This window comes from Chiloscyllium plagiosum, chromosome 2 (genome assembly GCF_004010195.1).
Source record: "Chiloscyllium plagiosum isolate BGI_BamShark_2017 chromosome 2, ASM401019v2, whole genome shotgun sequence".
Taxonomy (NCBI): domain Eukaryota; kingdom Metazoa; phylum Chordata; class Chondrichthyes; order Orectolobiformes; family Hemiscylliidae; genus Chiloscyllium; species Chiloscyllium plagiosum.
The window spans coordinates 25,640,309-25,645,204 of NC_057711.1; the positions used below are offsets into that span (position 1 = coordinate 25,640,309).

The following is a 4,896-nucleotide window of genomic DNA, read 5'->3' on the forward strand; positions in this document are numbered from 1 at the left end:
CCCCTCCCCTACCCCCTCCCTTCCTCCACTCCACTCCCCTCCCCCCTTCCACCCCCTCCCACATTCCCCCCTTCCCTGTTGCTCTGTAACCTGGGATTGTGTGATGTTGTCCTCTCTCTCCGGTGCCTTTCCCGCGCTCTCATTAAAACCAAACGGCCGTGCGTTCGGACTGAACCACTCGGAGGGGCGGGGGCGGGGGTGGGTGGGTGGCGGTGGTCAGTAAACAACAGAAAGGAGACGGCTGCCAGGGTGAAACAAAATCTAAAGCATCACAGAGGAATACAATATATTAATTCAGAAAATGTAGATGCTATTCAACAGACATCTTCAAAGAGTTTTGCAATGAATTTGGGTGGCGGTGGTCAGTAAACAACAGAAAGGAGACGGCTGCCAGGGTGAAACAAAATCTAAAGCATCACAGAGGAATACAATATATTAATTCAGAAAATGTAGATGCTATTCAACAGACATCTTCAAAGAGTTTTGCAATGAATTTGAATTGGTTTCGCGATTCTCCTCCTCCGCTTTCATTTCGTAGCGGCGCTGAATGCGAGTCTGCACACGCGCAGCCGCCTGATGTTGGGTGTCTGGCGCCCCCCTGTGCCTGGGAAGAGTCGGTACTCCATCTCCTGAGAGAGGTCACAGTCAAGTCTGTCTCAGTGCACTGCTGGGGAGGAGCCAGTGTTCCACTGGGGTGGACAAAGTTAAAAATCACACAATTGAAGGCAAGGGTGGCCCAAGGCATGGTATATTGGCGCCACTAAGCAGACGCTATGATAACAGATGAATGGACATCGCACAATAATCACCAGGCAGGGGTGTTCCCCCCCCCGTCAGGGAACACTTCAGCAGTCAGGGACATTTGGCCTCGGATCTTTGGGTGACCGCCCTCCAAGGCAGACTTCGGGACAGATAGCAACGCAGGGTGGCTGAGCGCCAAGTTCAGTACCCATGGGGATGTCCTCAACAGGGACCTTGGGTTCATATCACACTACGGGTCACTACACAGTACACTCTCTCACATACACAAGCAGACACACTCTTACATAACCTCTCACTCATGCAGACCCTTTCTCATATACACGCTCTCTCTCATACACGTACAAATACACACCCTACATTCATACCCTCTCCCATGCTTATACTCCATCACAAACACACACACACTTTACCAAGCTTGTACATGCGCAAATACACACTGTCTCACATGTACTCACTCTCTCATGCATGCACACACACACATGTAAGTCTATGGGGTGAATTTGTATTTGCAGAATTATATTTGCAGATACATTTAATTTGGTAAAAAATGCACAATCTACAGGCAGTCAATCCATGTAATATTTTGTAAATTCCACTTTGGAAATAGAATCAGTCTGACTCAAGGTTGGGATACAGACTGACTCTCACCTCACACCTTTAACGCATTGTCTGAGCTGAGATGTCACCTTTTTTAAGATAACCTTAAGTTGAGAAGGTGACTTAAAAGAAGTTCTGGGATTTACATATTAATGAACGGAAACCTGCAACCCATTCTAAAAGATGAAAGACTTAACAACAATCTAAGTTTGTTCAATATATAATTTCACTTGCAAGGCACTGTAATCTTTTGCTATAAATTCTGTGTCTTATGGTCCTACTCTATAACTAACTGATGAAGGAGCAGCATCAGAAAGCTAGTGCTTCCAAATAAACCTGATGGACTAAAGCCTGGTGTTGTGTGATTTTTTAACTCTGTTCATTGAGTAAGTACACAGTGCAGGGGGAAGGATTGGAAAGTTTGATTTTAGTCTTCTTGATGTTTTGATTTCTCCCCATGAGGATGCTTGATGCAGATTCAGTGTAAAACCTTTCAGTCCATCTGAAAATACACACCAATTTTTTTCTTAAGTACAGTTACTTTTTGGAGTGTATTCTGATACTTTATAACTATCAAAGTTTCTTTTGCTACTCCCAATTTTTAACCAAGTCAGAATGATCCCTTAATTCTCTCAGCTAGGAATATAATTAGCTGGTAATGAATAAACAAATGCAGTAATTATAATTGTATTCAAAAGCACAGGGATCACTCATTCAACCCTAAATACTGCACAAAAAACTCAGTTACATCTGAACATCAATTTGATTTATCCACTTTTGATTTCTACGTTTTCCTACCTAACAAACTAATGCAAGAGAACTGGCCAAGAGAAACTAGAGATGATATTAAATGCTGAACAAAAGGCATACAGATTGGCAAGAAAAAAAAATACACCTGAGGATTTGGAACACTTTGGAAGTCTGCATAGGAGGGCCAAAGGATTAATTCGGAAGGGGAAAATAGTGTATGAGAATAAGCATATGAGGAGAGAACATTTACCTCTACACCTCCATCTATCTTCTTGTTCACCTCTTCAAAAAACTCAAAGTTTGTGAGACAAAATTTCCCATGCACAAAGCCATTTTGACTATCCCTAATCAGTCACCGAGTCTTAAAGTCATACAGCACAGATCCTTCAGTCCAACCAGTCCGTTTTTGAACATGATCCCAAATTTAACTAGTCCCATCTGCCTGTTCCTGGTCCATATCCCTCCAAACATTTCCTCTTCATGTATCCATCCAATGTCTTTTAAATGTTATAATTATACCCATATCCACCACTTTCTCAGGAAGCTCATTCCACACGCAAACCACCCTGTGTGAAAAAAATTGCCTCGTCATTTTTAAATCTCTCTCCTCTCACCTTAAAAATGTGCCCTCTGCTCTTGAAATCCTCCATCCTAAGGAAAAGACAACTACTGTTAACTCTTTCTACACTTCTCATTATTTTATAAATGTCTATTAGTTTGCCTCTCCACCTTATACGCTCCAGTCAACAAAAACGTCCCAGCCTATCCAGTCTTTCTTTCTAGCTCAAGCATTCTATACATTCTATAACAGGCCACATCCTGGTTAATCTCTTCTGAACCCTCTCCAGCTTGATAATATCCTTCCTATAACTGGACGCCCAGAACTGGACACAGTATTCCAGAAGAGGACTCACCAATGTTCTGTACAACCTCCACATGACTTCTCGACTCCTATACTCAAAGGACTGAGCAATGAAGGCAAGCATGCCAAATGCCTTTTTCCTGTCTCTCAGAATCCCCTCCAACTTAATCACCACTGACATAGGGCTCACAAGTCTGTTGTTCCCTGGCTTTCCTTGCAGCCTTACTTATATATGGCACAACATTAGCCACCCACCAGTCTTCCAGTACCTTACCTGTGGTATCGGTAATACAAATATCTCTGCTAGGGGTCCACAGTGTCCTGAGATCCACTTGATCAGACCCCAAGGATTTATCTACCTTTATGCATTTTAACACTTCCAGCACCTCCACATCTGTAATGTGGACTTTTCAAGATATCAATTTATTCCCTAGCTTCCATATCTTTATCTACAGTAAGTCCTCTTGCAAAAGATTAGAACATAGAAACGTACAGCACAGAACAGGCCCTTTGGCCCATGATGTTGTGCCGAGGATTAATTCTAATGTAAAATAAAATAACTTAACCTACACACCCCTCAACTCACTGCTATGCATGTGCATGTCCAGCAGTCGCTTAAATGTTCCTAATGACTCTGCTTTCACCACCACCGCTGGCAACACATTCCATGCATTCACAACTCTCTGCGTAAAGGACCTTCCTCTGACGTCCCCTCTATACCTTTCTCCTAATACCTTAAAACTACGATCCCTCGTGCCAGTCAATCCTGCCCTGGGGAAAAGCCTCTGACTACTGATTCTATCCATGCCTCTCACTATCTTGTACACCTTGATCAAGTCACATCTCTTCCTCCTTCTCTCCAGAGGGAAGAGTCCGAGCTCAGTTAACCTCTCTTCATAAGGCAAGCCCTCCAGTTCAGGCAGCATCCTGGTAAACCTTCTTTGTACCCTCTCCAAAGCCTCCACATCTTTACTATAATAGAGCAATCAGAACTGGACACAATATTCCAAGTGTGGTCTCACCAGGGACTTGTAGAGCTGTAGCAAAACCTCACTGCTCCTAAGCTTGATCTCCCTGTTAATGAAAGCCAAAACTGCATATGCTTTCTTAACAACCATTGGGTGGCAACTTTGAGGGATCTATGTACTTAAACACCGAGATCCCTCTGTTCCTCCACATTGCCAAGAATCCTGTCTTTAATGCAAGGTTTGTGAAGGTTTGTAGCTCAGGTTCAGGTTTAGGGTGTAGGTTTGCTCACTGAGCTGTAGGTTTGATATCCAGAATATTCAAGAAGAACGGATACTCAAAAAATACAGTCCACAGATTCCTCAGGAACAAACCACGACAAGCAGACTTAACACAACCAGAAACTCTAACCACCTTTACCATACATCAAAGAAGTCTCAGAAATGATAGCCAGACTACTAAGACCCCTCGGAATCCTAGTTGCACACAAATGCACCAACACTCTCAAACAAAAGCTAACAAACTTAACAAACTTAAAAGACAAAACCAACGTCATCTATAAAATTCCATGCAAGGACTGCCACAAACACTACATAGGACAAACATGAAGAAAGTTAGCCACCAGGATACACGAACACCAGCTAGCCACAAAAAGACACGACCCCCTCTCCCTCATAGCCCTACACACAAATGAAAAAAAAAAACCCTTTCGACTGGGACAACGCATCTATCCCGGGACAGGCTAAGCAAAGACATGCCAGAGAATTCCTAAAGGCCTGGCACTCCAACCACAACGCCATAAACAAGCACATAGATCTAGATACCATCTATCAACCCCTCAGAAAACAAACAGGATATGACATCACCACAAACCCCAGGAACCCCTTCCAGGAGAAAGATATAAATAGAAAGCAGGAGACAACAGCTTCGCTTCACTTGGAGGTCGCCACTGATGATGT

General features: G+C 43.3%; 1 protein-coding gene across 1 annotated transcript in view; it reads right to left on the bottom strand.

Annotated features, from left to right (window-relative positions):
• Window positions 1-325, bottom strand: part of cenpu (centromere protein U) — a 50,369-nt gene extending 50,044 nt beyond the window's left edge. Inside the window, exon 1 of the mRNA XM_043705755.1 lies at window positions 91-325. The gene's annotated coding sequence lies outside the window, so the exon portion shown is untranslated. The remainder of the gene's footprint in view (window positions 1-90) is intronic.
• Window positions 326-4,896: the final 4,571 nt, after the last annotated feature.